This window comes from Bos grunniens, chromosome 11, assembly GCF_055505025.1.
Source record: "Bos grunniens cultivar Pamir isolate PY7600 chromosome 11, Bosgru_T2T1.0, whole genome shotgun sequence".
In the NCBI taxonomy this organism is placed as follows: Eukaryota; Metazoa; Chordata; class Mammalia; order Artiodactyla; family Bovidae; genus Bos; species Bos grunniens.
This window is the reverse complement of record NC_141175.1, coordinates 71,956,593-71,973,456: the sequence shown is the minus strand read 5'-3', so window position 1 is coordinate 71,973,456 and position 16,864 is coordinate 71,956,593. Positions and strand designations below refer to the sequence as shown.

Below are 16,864 nucleotides of genomic sequence, written 5' to 3'. Positions count from 1 at the left end.
TCAGACACTTCTGGATTTTGTTCATGGCCTATTTACTCATTAACTCTAAACTTTGAGGCAATTTACACTGGGCTCTGTTTTTCTCCTGGATGAAATATGAGGTAACTGGTTTTCCTTCATAGGTGGTTGTGTGAAGTGATGTAATAATATATATGCAGTGACCATACAGGACCTGATATGCAATACCTACCCAATAAATGATAGCATGCACAACTTCCGAGAGGGGAGGATGGAGTGGCAGCATGAAGGAAAGAGGGGGAGGTGTGAGGAGAAAGGATTTTTACCAAGGGCACAGCTGCCTTTCTTAAAGAAAAGGCATAGGTTACAAGCCCAGAACTGAGGAGCTCAGTACCTGATTAATATTCAGAGGGGACTTGAGTGAGTGAGTGAATGTAGGAAGAGGCAAAAAATAACTAAAAGATGAAGAAATGAAAAATAAAGAGAGGCAAAAAAGAAGAGCTACTCCTCTGTATGTGTTCCACATACACATGTGGAACAATTAAAGTACAAACCACTGGGACAGTGTCACCACCATGAGTAAATGTTAGCAAATGTAGACCAGATCAATCATAATTTGAAAGACTGACCTGCATAAATGTGCTTCTAACAATGCCTAAGAACTATTTACCAAACTAAAACAACTTGTCCACATTCACATGAATATGAGTTAAGGCAGCTGGCTGTACATTGGAGTGTCAGAACTCATGGGCCCTCACCATGGAGGCAAGTGTGCTTCAGTCATTGGTTCCCCATTCCAAACCCCAAGGAAAAGACATAAGGTCTTTGGTGCCTACACCCTGGTTTTATTTAATCTATTTTCTCCCAGTTAAAAATTGTCATTTGTGAGCCTATATACTTTTTATTCTAACCAAATGACATAAACTTGAAGAAAACAAAAATAGATCATCCAATAGTGAACTGCAAAAAGTATACTCAAAACACAGTGGTTTAAGCAGAAACTAAGGAAAAGAGAATAACTTGCATTTCTTAGAACCCCAAGTTGTTAAGACCATACATTCTCAATTTCTGCACTGCCCTTAAGCAATGAAGTTTATATGGAAGTTGATTATGTTTTGAGGCACTGGAATTTAAATTGATTCTTATTATCTCAGAATATAGAAACACTTATGACTTAAGCAACAGCTGCAACTTGTACATGACTTCCAAATGAGCTAAATACAGACAGTTGGGGAAAATAAATTATGAATATATGTAAATATAGACAATTTAGCTTATCAGTTTTTTGATATTTGATTTTTCTAAAATTTTTTCTTTAGTTGTATCTCACATTTAATGAATCATTTCTAATTTTCTGAGGTGCTTGCCATTACATTGGTCTACTTTATGCTGTTTCACAATGGGCATGAGAAAATATTCTATTTTATTAGCATGATTTAGACCCAACATCTTGTTAAGATAATACACTCATCCACTTTATTAGGGATGAAGTCGTTATTTTGACACTGTTTTAGGCTAACTCATTTTTTTTCTAGACCCACATTGAAATACATTTATAGAAAAATGACAATTCATGTATAGATACTAAGAAAACTTCAGAGTAGGTTTTGTAGACTAATTTATGGATTCTCTAAGAAGTTTCTTAACTAATATAAGTGTAAAATATGTAATCCAGACTATTCAGTTCACTATTGATCTATTCCTTGAGACCATTGTCAGAATGCTGTCTTTTAGAGTCTTTAGATTTGAGATCTTGGTTTCACTCTCAATTTATTTGTTTCCCCAAACTGCTGCAAACCAATTGAGCCCTGCCCTGGCTAGATCCTGGTGCCACAGATCTTGCCATCAGGAACTTACAGTCAAGGAAGATCGAAAAGTAAAGAGGGAAATAACATGCTTGCAACCGCAGACATCTGAATACAGAGAGGAAACAGAGAAGCGAATGCTTAGCTGGAGATATCTATCTATCTACAGGAACATGTTAGAATGGCTTTGGAAAGCCATTCGTTGTTGAGCTGAATATCAAAAGATAAATAGGTACCTCCTACTATGTAAATGAATGGGGAGAATGGAACGATGTACCAGAATGATCTGTATGACAAAAACAAAATTGGAAAATTTCAAGTAGATGTATCTGCCTTTGGGATGAAATGCCAGAAGAACATGACACAATGGAAATCTGGAAATAGGAAACAAGATAAAACCATGGATGGCCTTCTCTGATACCCTAAAAAGTCTAGAGTCTTGAAGGGGAATAAAACATCACATTACTTATTTTTCAAAAGCTCTCTCTCTCTAGTGGTAGTGGAGAATTTGGATCCAGGAGGTACTAGACTGCATGCAGAAAGACTGGCAATCAGTATTGAATAATGCAGGTGAGATAAGGTTAAGGACTTGAAATGAAGCACTAGTTGAAGGAATGCGAAAGGCAAACAGGTAAGAGAAAGCTAAAGAAAGGACATCTGGGATAAAACCCGGGTTCAGAGATTAGCAGTTTGGGTGGAGGCTTAGGACATTCACAGAAACCGAGAAAAATAAAACAGAACTATCAGTGTGAAAGATAATCTTTAGGTTTTGACTTGAATTCAGGTGTTCCTAGAATATCCAGACCTATTTGCCTATAGACAATTAGATATATGAAAGTAACACCAAATTTTCATGCATCTGAATATTTTAAATTATTTCTGTGATGATATATCCCTGGGAAGTAGAGATAGGTAACAGTTAGGAAGGTCCTTCAAGTTCATACGTAAACAATATAAAGTCAAATATAAAAGGAACCTGCTAAGAGAGAGAAAAATTACAATGTCTAGAAAGCAACTTATCTTGTCCACCAGAAAGAAAACAGAGGCCCTGGAAAGAGTGAGATTTTAGAGTCAGTTTGAGGTCCAATTGAGTCAAATCTCAGCTCAACTTTTACCAACTATATGAGTGTATGTGTGCTAAGTCAAAGAGTCATGTATGACTCTTTGCTACCCCATGGATTGTAGCCCAGCAGGCTCCTCTGTCCATGGGATTGCTATATGAGCTTGGGCAATTTATACAGCCTCAATTTATAGAGTAAGGGTGGTATAATACCAAACTTAGGTTTGTTGAAATAAATATTTCAAATCACTTGCATAAAGTACCAGCACAGAGCCTTCCCCTTTCTAAAAATACTATCTAACTTTAATCATTGTTGACAAGTTCACTATTTCAGTTCAGTAGCTTGTGTCCTTATGATGGCTGCTTGTGAGACACACACATCTTTCAAACAGTCTCTGGAATGCTCACAACCCTGGAAGGCAAAGGTTAAGATGAGTGATAAGAATAGGTAGCTGACAGATGGTTTTGATGTCACTGTTTGTATTTCTGAGCTGTTTGTAGGACTCCAATTGTTTTATTTAAAGTGGAAATGATTTGCTCCTTGACACCACCCAAAAACTTTATGAATTTGCACTATCATCTTCATTTTTCTTCCTTACACAAATGAAAGCATTATTTCAGAGGTTTATGTGGTTTTCTTAAATTTTCCTAATTAGGGATTTTATCATTCCTCCTCTGTTACATGCAAGGTGGGAACCATTTCAATCAGGACTGTACACAGAGCTAGCCCAAACATCTCTTTCTCCCCTCAAAAAAAAAGTTTTAAAGGGGGATTATTTGTTGGGGAAAGAAAAATGAGACTCAGAAGCTCAACTTGAATAAGCCTATTATTTAAGTGCCCCACTGTCCCTCTGAGACCACAAAAAGCACAGACTCTGGCTCTTAGAGCAATCCTGCTGCTCAGCCTTGGCGTGGTCTCCTCTAGTTGGATGTGTCCTTCTTGGAAAACAAATGTAGAAAACAGAAGGATCTTTATTTGCCTTCCATGCTTGCTCCTAAAGAGATGCAGAAGTGTGTAATATATACAGCATCATACACTCTCATACACACATATTTTAATTATTTAAAATTTAGTGCTGAGTAGTAATTCATTGATGGATGTATCACAATTTGTTTTATCAATTCATTCATTGAAGGACATTAAGTCACTTCCAGTTTTTGGCTATTACAAATTAAGATGCTATGAATATTTGCATATACATGGACAGTGCTGAGTTTTTTTTTTTCTTTTGAGTAAATATCTAAGAATGGAATGGCTAGATTATACAGTAAGTGCAGTTTAAATATTTAAGAAATTGTCAAATAGTTTTCCAGAGTGTTTGTACAGTTTTCATTACCACCAGCAGTGCAAGAGAGTTCTATTTCCTCCACATCCTTGCCAAAACTTACTTTGGCCATTTAATTTAATTTTTGCCAATTTTAGAGCATATTTGTACCCCATTGTGATTTTATATAACCCTAATGAGTAAAGATGTTGAGTATTTCTTTGTGTTCTTATTTACCACCAGTATATATTCTTTGGTGAAATGTATGTTTAAATCTTTTGCCCATTAATAAATAAACATATAGAATGTCAGATGGAGTTCAAAGATGCCACTTGCATGGTTTTCTGTCGATCTTTAAAGCCTTAGTTCCAGCAAATCTATGTTGTACATGATCACACCACTGGTTTACCTAGCCTCTTGAATTTCTTTATAACAAAATGATTTGCAAGTAACTGTCTAGGAGAAATTATGTGAATCAGATATTAATGTAAGACTGAAAAATGAGGATAATTTCTACTCTACACATCCCCACTTAATATAATCATGATGCAAAAGTAAACAATAAACCCAGTTTTTTATTTCTGTGGGGGATGATTTTATGGCTCTGGATTCTAGAACCCACTCCTTGGAGTTCTGAGAAACCAGTTCAGCCCTCATCACTCTAACTTGCAGGAACACTTGAGGAAACACTTCTGAAGCTTAGAGACCTTTTCTAAATGATGATCTGTCATCCACTTATAAGAAACATCACTTTTGAGGACACCATAAGAAGTTCCAGAGAAAGCATATGGACATCAGGAAATTATGTTGCCTTTTGATCATGAACAAGTCATCTGCAAGTGTCTTCTGAGACCCAAGATTGGCCCAGGACTTCATTTTCAAAGAGAATTGATGGGGCATTAAAGCCAAAAGCATCTGGGACCAACCAGACAACCCAGTCAGCTTATCTTTACATGAACTATGACAGAGACCAAATGTAACTCCAAAAAGCATCAAAGCAATTGCCTGTGGATTCTGCCAATAGAAGAAAATGTTGCCAGTGAAAAAGAGCATTCTTGCCTTAGCAGCTGGAGTTTCAAACTGCTTTTTAAAAATGAGCAAAAATAGAAGTACAAAGAACTGGTGGTCAGCAATAGTTTGGGAAGCTTAAAATGAAAATATTCAATCAACTGTGTTTGTAAGTCACACCATAAATCTTCCATTGCCTGACGGGCTATTTCTCACCCAACAGAAATGCTGCTGTGTTAGACAGCACATCCTATTCAGTTACTCAATTTTCTTCTGATATGTTTTCTTTAAGAGTCAAAGGAAGACAGTGATTAGGAAAAGTGGGTATGTGCTAGATGCTTTAGAGACATTATCTCCTTTACTTCTGCTTTTACCTCAAGAAGAAAATTCAGTGATCTGAATTTTCAGATTCAGGGAAAATTTTGAAACAGGAAAATCTTGAAACTCATGGTTGAAGAATTCAGAGCCTCTCAGAATCACAGTCTCAGAAAAGACCTTTGAGATCCCCCAATAACATTTCCAATTCAGGCAAAGTTCACCAGCCTCTTCTTGTACACGTGTAGAAATGGGTAACCCCCTGGTTATAAGGGTGTTCATACCATCCCTGCATAGCCCTTATTATTAGAAAGCTTTCCTCAGATATCTCCCACAAAACTCCAGGTACCCATTTAAACTCTGATATCTGATAAGCTCAAGGCCAAGAGAGCTATTCATTTCACATTATGCCCCTCATTTAAGTTATTAGGTGACAAGAACTATGGCTTCCCAATTATTCTTCTTGACAAACTCCCAACTTACACAATTAAGCCTGGGGTAACTCTTAATCTTTAACATCTTCATCAATTCCCTTTCCATATTTGAGGATCGTTTGAGCTTCTCTGGTGGCTCAGATGGTAAAGAATCTGCCTGCAATGCAGGAGACCTGGGTGGGAATGGCAACCCACTCCAGTATTCTTGAATGGAGAATTCCATGGACAGAGGAGCCTGGTGGATTACAGTCCATAGGGTCACAAAGAATCAGACATGACTGAGCAACTAACACACACACACACACACAAGCATAAGAGCATAAGGGCTTTCCTGCTCAGATGGTAATGAATCTGCCTGCAATTCAGGAGACCTGGGTTCGATCCCTGGGTCAGGAAGATCCCCCTTGAGAAAGGAATGGCTACCCACTCCAATATTCTTGCCTAGAGAATTCCATGGACAGAGGAGCTTGGTGGGTTACAGTCTACCTGTCCATGGGATAGCAAAGAGTCAAACATGACTGAGCAACTGACACATACTTTCAGGCACAAGAGCTGGTGGCTCAGCACTAATGAATCTAACTTCAGTGTAGGAGATGTAGATTCAATCCCTGGGTTGGGAAGATCCCCTGGGGCAGAAAATGTCAACCCATTCCAGTATTCTTGCCTGGGAAATCCCATGGACAGAGGAGCTTTGCAGACTTCAATCCATGGAGTTGCAAAGAGTCAGACACGATTTAGCGACTAAATAGCAGCAGCTGTAGCAGACATAAGAGATGCTCAGATGACTGAATATAATAAAGATGGTGAAAAAGTTCAGGAGCAGTCTGCTAAGGTTAATTTTGTCCATTGTTAGGTTGACTCTGTCTAGAGGTATTATGTTGGTAAGCCTGACGTGTGCCCTAAATCCATAGAATGTATCAATTTGCTATGCAAGCTTGAAAGTGTTCCTTGGTCCTCTCTAGACTCACTCACAAGCTTCTTGTCATTCCCTCAACACTCTAAATTTGCCTAAAGCTCAACTTGTACCCAATATCACCCTAGGCACATGCTGTGCTCACTCCCAGCCCATTTTTCACCTCATTCTAACCCTGATCCAATCTTAATTTCACTCTTACCCCACATCAGAAAGGCTGTTCCAAGAACCATCAGTTCCTGCAATATCCTTAAATTTAAGCAAACAATATGTCTTTATATATCAATACGTGTATACATTTGATCTTTTACTTGTAATCCAACTGGAATGGTCCAATACACAATCATAAGGCATCTGGAAGTGAATTCAGTTTTCCAGATGTAGCAGGATCAGCACAGAGAACAAAGGGAATATTACTGCCCTTGATCAAAACACAGTACATTATGAATGTAACCAAAGTTTTCATTAGCTTTCTGAGCAGTGATAACATATGCATGCTGAATCTACAATCTACTGAAATGAGGAAGTCTTTTTCACAATAGCATATTAAAACACAACCTACCAGTGAGTCTGTGATAAATAATATTAGCTGATGGCAATGTAAATATTTTAGAGTAATGTTATAGACCAAAGATAAATTTACCTAAAAATAGAGCATACTTTTTTTAACCATGTTTATCATTTCAGGGTTAACCAATTCAGTCTGTTTCCTAAACACCCTTCACTTATCCAATAATCATTACTTCATTTCTGCACATAAGATTTTGATTCTTATTAAATTGCTTGAAAAGAATAGCACATTAAGTTGTCAGGCATAGCTAGGAGAGGAAGCTTTGATAGAGAATGAAAGAGAAGCGTAACAGAGAAAAATAAATATCTAGAGTAAAATGAGCAGAGGGCTATGGAACAGGAGACTGAGAGCACTAAGGAAAGCTTCACTGGACCACCAGTGCTTATGAAAGTTAATGCTTCTGATGACCAGGGTAATACCTCCATCTAACACTCCTGAATTCCAGGGACGCGTATGTCAACTTCCACATTCTTTAAAGAACAACCTACTTCTCCACTGGTTAAAGCTTCAGAAACATGCCTGTCTCTCTCTATTGTAGACACATGTGTATTTTTGGAACACAAGAAATATGAAAAATATAGGTTTGTCAACTTATTATTCATTAATTACTTCATTCATTAATTTTCAAGAATCTTGTTTTATTCAGATTAGTTTTTATTAGCTTCTAATGTGGAAAAGACTTAAGGATGGAGGATTAAAGGCAAAGGAGTTTCGAGGACTAATATTCAGTGCCTTAGAGTTCTTAATCAAGGAAAAATTTAAAATTGGAAGTATTCAGTGTTACTGGTTAATATATTCATACTCCTGATTTATCAAGCAACAGAAGCCTAATGTACCAGGTTGGATTGATTTTATAGTGGAGACGTTTTACAGAAATAATCTCTCAGTGGCCTAGTCTAACTTTTTTTCAATAGCCTTAGTTTGATTGTCACATTGCAAATCCCTAATAACTATCATGTAGCTCATTCTGTCAATAGATTCCTTTAGATTAATACCTGGTTCCAGGAATTAGATCTTATCATCACAATAATAAACCCAGGAGGGTAACTGCCTCATCATTATGAGAAGAATTCAGAAAGAAAATGCCTGTCTTATACAGATAATTTTGTTTTATCAATGAGATGTGAATACGTATATATATGCACAACTTCTAACAGGGTTCATTATAATTGCAGTGGTAAAAATGGTGAGGTCAATCTGCTCTATTTCCTGTTATCTGAAACCACTGCTCAGACTGCTGTGAAGCCTCACTTCCCAATTACATGTGGATACTTAGAATTGAGCCATGTGTCTACATCAAGCATGATGTGATGTGACATGATGAGAGAGGCTGACCCCGTGATGTGACATGATGCTGAGACCATCACTCAGAGATGCACTTAATGATACATACATGCTTTCTGCATTCCATGACCCAGTCAGCAACAGAGCAAAGTCAAATGTCACTGAGCTTTATAGGCTCTGTGATAAATAAACAAGAAAGGGGAGGAGAGTGGTGTAAGAATGAATTACTCAAAGCTTAACACATCGAAAACCACCCAGTGAAGAAGCAATCATGTAAATTAGCAGGAAAGGAAAATGACTGGTGACATAAAGTCTGCAGAATGGCTAGCATGAATGACAATAGTATGTGTCACTGCAACTCCATGCCTTCCTTCCTGCTATTCTTCAATGGCATGCTGCTGCTGCTAAGTCGCTTCAGTCTTGTCCGACTCTGTGCGACCCCATAGACGGCAGCCCACCAGGCTCCCCCGTCCCTGGGATTCTCCAGGAAAGAACACTAGAGTGGGTTGCCATTTCCTTCTCCAACGCATGAAAGTGAAAGTAAAGTCGCTCAGTCGTATCTGACTCTTAGCGACCCCATGGACTGCAGCCTACCAGACTCCTCCACCCATGGGATTTTCCAGGCAAGAGAACTGGAGTGGGGTGCCATTGCCTTCTCCTCTTCAACGGCATAGTACTTGTAAAAAGCATGCTTTTGTACAAAAAGAATATTTGTAGAAACCTGGAGTGCTATAACTGGGACTTTCCTAGTCCATGGATTCCTAAGAGATTTAAGCTGCCTTAAATAACGGATTTCAAGAGTTTTCATTTCAGATCTGCTTGCAGATTGGCTTCCATTAAGGGCCAAATCTTGATTATTATAATTTACCCTCAGTACTATACTTTGATGAAAGAAAGCCCTGAATTCATTGGTAAGTACATCTTACTGCCTTAGTGACACAGATGTCTTCTTCCAAGCCAAGAAATTTTCATGGGAATCAGAATTATAGCCCAGCTCAGCAAAGATGAGTAATGAAGAGTTCTATGTTTTGAGAGTGAATGAATTGATTCAATTTTCCCAGTATGATCTACCTCCCAAGAAATGTAGAAAGCACCAGTCAAAACAGTCACAGATAGAAGAGATGATTTTTTTCTTTTTTTCTGTGAAGTCCGCTCAGAAGTGTGGCAAGACCAATCCACAAACGACAGTTTAATAGGAACAGTCGTTTGTTTCCCCCGCTGAGATTTTTGTTCACATCACATTACTGTATTGTTTATTCTTCTTGTCCTTTGAAGTTTCTAAAATGTCCCTTCTATACTAGATTTTTCATGCTTCTTACTTCCCAATAGTTTGGGATTCTAGCAAATGAGGACAGGTATGTCAGTCCCTTATTAAGCAGAATTTTTTTACCTTAAGGATTTCAGATATAATTAGTTGGCCTATTGATAGCAGTTTCCAGTCATTTAGAACAAGCTGATAAAAAAAAAATTCATCGGCACTTTCATTTTATGTAAATACTTACAACAATATGTTTAGGGTGTCTTAAAGTGGCTCAGATGGTAAAGAATCTGCCTGCTATGTGGGAGACCTGAGTTCGATCCCTGGGTTAGGAAGATCCCCTGTAGAAGGGAAAGGCTACCCACTCCAGTATTCTGGCCTGGAGAATTCCACGGGCTGTATAGTCCACGGGGTCACAAAGAGTCGGACACAACTAAGCAACTTTCACTTTCACAATTTTATAAAGTTCAGAAATCAACCAAAGGATAATATTCTAGGACCATGAATCCAAGGATCGTATTATCGTTCTCTGGTTGAAAAGTCCTACTCCAACTTCCTTGAAGGGTACCTAAGGGGCATGATAATCACAGCAGCTACCAAAGACACAGCTAATCATACTTCAAACACAGCTGAGTGATTCTGCCATGTGAAGTAATAACACTGAAATTTCTTGTTTTTACTTCTAAGGTTAAATATATTCTTGTAATAAGGAGAGGAGAATAAATAGATCCAATTGATTTCTTTATATTAATTACATGTGATTATTTCTTTTGGAAAAGTACTTTAAGCTTGCTTCATTGATCAAGTGTCTCAGAAAAAAAATATACAAAGTAGCCTTTTCTGTGTGCTGCCTAAAATAATGAAATGCAAAAGCTCACAGTAGATAAACAATCAAATCTTTAAAATACTTTGAAATCAAAATACAAATGTCTCCTATCTTCCTCTTGGATCACAAATTCTAAGACAGATCATTCTTCCATAGGAATGAGAAGCCGCCTAATAAGTGCAGTTGGTAAATGTTTCCAAAATAGGAAAACAAATGAAAGATGACAACAAATGTAAAATTAGAGGCATCCTCTTGAATCATGAAAGCATTCCTTTTAGCTTAAGAATTACTGACATCCCAAACTACTGCAGTGACAATCCGTTGCAGTCTACCTTGATCATCCTCTTCACATGAATAGTATTTTCATTTTAAAAGTCATGTGTGCACAGCAAGCCGATAGAAAACTCAGTAATGTGCATGGCCTTAAAGGGAAAATGACAAGTTTCTGTTTTCTCTTCAGTGGTTCTATTGAAAATAAAGTGCGTTGAATGATTCATTGGACTTTTGATACCAGTTGGAGAGTGACTTGTGCCAAAACTGGTGAAATATGTTGCTGCTGCTAAGTTGCTTCAGTTGTGTCCAACTCTGTGCGACCCCAGAGACGGCAACCCACCAGGCTTCTCTGTCTCTGGGATTCTCCAGGCAAGAATACTGGAGTGGGTTGCCATTTCCTGCTCCAAAGCATGAAAGTGAAAAGTAAAAGTGAGGTTGCTCAGTCGTGTCCAACTCTTCGAGACCCCATGGACTGTAGCCTACCAGGCCCCTCCGTCCACGGGATTTTCCAGGCAAGAGTACTAGAGTGGGTTGCCATGTCCTTCTCCAGTGGCGAAATACATCTTCCATTAACTCCCACAGTGCTTTGTAAGAAACAAATTAGATTTAAAAATCATGCTTATATACCACCTAGTCCATGGGATCGCTAAGAGTCGAACACGACTGAGCGACTTCACTTTCACGTTTCACTTTCACGCATTGGAGAAGGAAATGGCAACCCACTCCAGTGTTCTTGCCTGGAGAATCCCAGGGACGGGGGAGCCTGGTGGGCTGCCATCTATGGGGTCATGCAGAGTTGGACACAACTGAAGTGACTTAGCAGCAGCAGCAGTAAGGATAAGATGTCTCTACAGTCCCTTGGATTTCCAGATGTCTATGAAATGTTTTTTTCTAGGAAGAAGGTAACTGTGGTAATGCAATACGCATAAATGGGACCAAAGGGTTGAATGAAAGTAGTTAATACTTTATTAATAGCAATAGCATTTACATGCGCCAGGCATTGTGTTGAGCACATAATATATGATCAATCACTTCTCTCAATGATATGAAACGGGTAATATAATATCTACTATGAAAAAAAGTGTGAAAGTGTTAGTCGCTCAGTCATATCCAACTCTTTGTGACTCCATGCACTGTAGCCCGCCAGGTTCCTCTGTCCATGGAGTTCTCCAGGCAAGAATAGTGGAGTAGGTTGCCACTTCCTTGTCCAGGGGATCTTCCAAACCCAGGGGTTGAACCCAGGTCTCCTGCATTGCAGGCAAATTCTTTACCATATGAGGCACCAGTGAAGCCTGATACATAGATACAGATATAGATATAAACACACACACACACACACACATATATCCACTTAAGTTAAAACTATGGTTCTTAGAATATAAGAAATATAATGACAGTAATTAGGAGAGCTGATTGGGATTTTCTGCAAAACAATTTCTTTAGACTAGAACATTCTGTCCCCAGGGAATAAAAACATTAACTATTACTTAAGTGGTAATTCTGAGACCACTGTTTGAATCCAGTTTTACTGATAGTTGGGAGACACTGGGCAGCTGTGCCTGAAACTTCATTCCTCATCCATCAAGTATGAAGCATAATAATACCTACATCATAGAAGTACAAATAACTTAATACACTTAAAAATGCTGAATGAACAACCGAGAACATGCAATATTTCCAGCTACTATTTTTATGGACCCTCATTTTGTCACTTACAAACTGAAACAATTAAGACTGTTTTGGCAATGATTCTATGACATTCTACCTTGTGACTTGGAAGTTTCTTTATTTTTGTCCTGTTCTGAGTGGCTTGCGGCCCCCATGCCTAACCCAGAGGTGATCCAAAGGAGACACTGACTCTTTAACAAATTACTAACACCAGGTCAGGTTCAACAAACAGAAATGGCATGAAGCAAATCAAGATCATTGTACCAGCACTGAACACCTGCCCCCAGAAATAGCTATAGCATTACTCCCTTTATTTATTTATTCAGTAAATCTTATTTTGTACCTACGTGTTCCAGCATTACTCATGGGGTGGGGAAAAATCCCTCCAGTTTCATCTAGTTTACATTATGGTAGAAAAAAAAGGACACTAAAAAAATAAAGAATATGATCTCTGATAATGAAAAGTGCTACAAATAAATTTTAAAAGAAACAGAGTAAAGAGAATGATTAGGCCTATGTTCAAATATTAAAATAAACAAGGCCTATCAAAAAAGGTAAAATTTGAATCAAAAATTAAATAAAAGGAGCGATCAGTTCAGTTCAGTTGCTCAGTTGTGTCCGACTCTTTGTGGCCCCATGAATCGCAGCACACCAGGCCTCCCTGTCCATCACCAACTCCTGGAGTTCACCCAAACTCATGTGCATTGAGTCGGTGATGCCATCCAGCCATCTCATCCTCTGTCGTCCCCTTCTCCTCCTGCCCCCAATCCCTCCCAGCATCAGGGTCTTTTCCAATGAGTCAACTCTTGGCATGAGGTGGCCAAAGTATTGGAGTTTCAGCCTCAGCATCAGTCCTTCCAATGAACACCCAGGACTGGTCTCCTTTAGGATAGAAGGGAGTAATAGAACCATTCAAAAATCAAAGGTAAACATTTGGAGCAGAGGAAATAGCAAGCCCAAAAGCCCAGATATGTGAATAAGATCAGCAAGCTCAAGAACAGCTGGAAAACAGTGTAGCTGGAGTGGAAGAGGTGGAAAGGAGGTCAGAAGACAATTGCTTTGATAGACAAGGACCAGTTCTTATAGTGCCTTATAGACCAAACTTCATGCTTAACCTGGGCATTTTATTTTTACTGTTATTTTGCCATGAAACAGAGGTTTGAGCACAGAAGTAGCATCAAATGGTTTCTATTTTTTTTTTTTTTCTTTCTCCACATTCTTTTTTTTTTTTTTTATGCCATTGTCAATTCATCTTTTTTTTTTTTTTCTTTTTTTTAATTTCAGATACACACATGCTCCCCATCCTGAACCCTCCTCCCTCCCCCCTCCCCATACCATCCCCCTGGGCCTTCCCAGCGCACCAGCCCCAAGCATCCAGCATCGTGCACTGAACCTGGACTGGCATCTCGTTTCATACATGACATTTCATATGTTTCAATGCCATTCTTCCAAATCTTCCCACCCTCTCCCACAGAGTCCATAAGACTGTTCTATACATCAGTGTCTCTTTTGCTGTCTCGTATACAGGGTTATCGTTACCATCTTTCTAAATTCCATATATATGCGTTAGTATACTGTATTTATGTTTTTCCTTCTGGCTTACTTCACTCTGTATAATAGGCTCCAATTTCATCCACCTCATTAGAACTGATTCAAATGTATTCTTTTTAATGGCTGAGTAATACTCCATTGTGTATATGTACCACAGCTTTCTTATCCATTCATCTGCTGATGGACATCTAGGTTGCTTCCATGTCCTGGCTATTATAAACAGTGCTGCGATGAACATTGGGGTACATGTGTCTCTTTCCCTTCTGGTTTCCTCAGTGTGTATGCCCAGCAGTGGGATTGCTGGATCATAAGGCAGTTCTATTTCCAGTTTTTTAAGGAATCTCCACACTGTTCTCCATAGTGGCTGTACTAGTTTGCATTCCCACCAACAGTGTAAGAGGGTTCCCTTTTCTCCACACCCTCTCCAGCATTTATTATTTGTAGACTTTTGGATCGCAGCCATTCTGACTGGTGTGAAATGGTACCTCATAGTGGTTTTGATTTGCATTTCTCTGATAAAGAGTGATGTTGAGCATCTTTTCAAGTGTTTGTTAGCCATCTGTATGTCTTCTTTGGAGAAATGTCTATTTAGATCTTTGGCCCATTTTTTGATTGGGTCATCTATTTTTCTGGAGTTGAGCTGTAGGAGTTGCTTGTATATTTTTGAGATTAGTTGTTTGTCGGTTGCTTCATTTGCTATTATTTTCTCCCATTCTGAAGGCTGTCTTTTCACCTTGCTAATAGTTTCCTTTGATGTGCAGAAGCTTTTAAGTTTAATTAGGTCCCATTTGTTTATTTTTGCTTTTATTTCCAATATTCTGGGAGGTGGGTCATAGAGGATCCTGCTGTGATGTATGTCAGAGAGTGTTTTGCCTATGATCTCCTCTAGGAGTTTTATAGTTTCTGGTCTTATGTTGAGATCTTTAATCCATTTTGAGTTTATTTTTGTATATGGTGTTAGAAAGTGTTCTAGTTTCATTCTTTTACAAGTGGTTGACCAGATTTCCCAGCACCACTTGTTAAAGAGATTGTCTTTAATCCATTGTATATTCTTGCCTCCTTTGTCAAAGATAAGGTGTCCATAGGTGTGTGGATTTATCTCTGGGCTTTCTATTTTGTTCCATTGATCTATATTTCTGTCTTTGTGCCAGTACCATACTGTCTTGATAACTGTGGCTTTGTAGTAGAGCCTGAAGTCAGGTAGGTTGATTCCTCCAGTTCCATTTTTCTTTCTCAAGATCGCTTTGGCTATTCGAGGTTTTTTGTATTTCCATACAAATTGTGAAATTATTTGTTCTAGCTCTGTGAAGAATACTGTTGGTAGCTTGATAGGGATTGCATTGAATCTATAAATTGCTTTGGGTAGTATACTCATTTTCACTATATTGATTCTTCCAATCTATGAACATGGTATATTTCTCCATCTATTAGTGTCCTCTTTGATTTCTTTCACCAGTGTTTTATAGTTTTCTATATATAGGTCTTTAGTTTCTTTAGGTAGATATATTCCTAAATATTTTATTCTTTTCGTTGCAATGGTGAATGGAATTGTTTCCTTAATTTCTCTTTCTGTTTTCTCATTATTAGTGTATAGGAGTGCAAGGGATTTCTGTGTGTTGATTTTATATCCTGCAACTTTACTATAATCATTGATTAGTTCTAGTAATTTTCTGGTGGAGTCTTTAGGGTTTTCTATGTAGAGGATCATGTCATCTGCAAATAGTGAGAGTTTTACTTCTTCTTTTCCAATTTGGATTCCTTTTATTTCTTTTTCTGCTCTGATTGCTGTGGCCAAAACTTCCAAAACTATGTTGAATAGTAATGGTGAAAGTGGGCACCCTTGTCTTGTTCCTGACTTTAGAGGAAATGCTTTCAATTTTTCACCATTGAGGATAATGTTTGCTGTGGGTTTGTCATATATAGCTTTTATTATGTTGAGGTATGTTCCTTCTATTCCTGCTTTCTGGAGAGTTTTTATCATAAATGGGTGTTGAATTTTGTCAAAGGCTTTCTCTGCATCTATTGAGATAATCATATGGTTTTTGTTTTTCAATTTGTTGATGTGGTGTATTACATTGATTGATTTGCGGATATTGAAGAATCCTTGCATCCCTGGGATAAAGCCCACTTGGTCATGGTGTATGATCTTTTTAATGTGTTGTTGGATTCTGATTGCTAGAATTTTGTTTAGGATTTTTGCATCTATGTTCATCAGTGATATTGGCCTATAGTTTTCTTTTTTTGTGGCATCTTTGTCAGGTTTTGGTATTAGGGTGATGGTGGCCTCATAGAATGAGTTTGGAAGTTTACCTTCCTCTGCAATTTTCTGGAAGAGTTTGAGCAGGATAGGTGTTAGCTCTTCTCTAAATTTTTGGTAGAATTCAGCTGTGAAGCCGTCTGGACCTGGGCTTTTGTTTGCTGGAAGATTTTTGATTACAGTTTCAATTTCCGTGCTTGTGATGGGTCTGTTAAGGTTTTCTATTTCTTCCTGGTCGAGTTTTGGAAAATTGTACTTTTCTAAGAATTTGTCCATTTCTTCCTCGTTGTCCATTTTATTGGCATATAATTGTTGATAATAGTCTCTTATGATCCTTTGTATTTCTATGTTGTCTGTTGTGATCTCTCCACTGTCATTTCTAATTTTATTGATTTGATTTTTCTCCCTTTGTTTCTTG

At 38.1% G+C, this 16,864-nt stretch overlaps 1 long non-coding RNA gene across 31 annotated transcripts in view; it reads right to left on the bottom strand.

The window, feature by feature from the left end:
- The window catches only part of LOC147363323 (uncharacterized), a 504,516-nt gene that overhangs the window by 159,280 nt on the left and 328,372 nt on the right, over positions 1-16,864 (bottom strand). For 2 of the 31 annotated variants that reach the window (XR_015136937.1, XR_015136927.1), the window contains one exon: positions 11,914-12,262. The exons of 28 other annotated variants lie outside the window; for them this stretch is intronic. This is a non-coding gene — a long non-coding RNA (uncharacterized LOC147363323). Of the gene's footprint in view, positions 1-11,913; positions 12,263-16,864 lie in introns of those variants that run through there. One more of the 31 variants, XR_015136941.1, reaches the window with a different exon arrangement.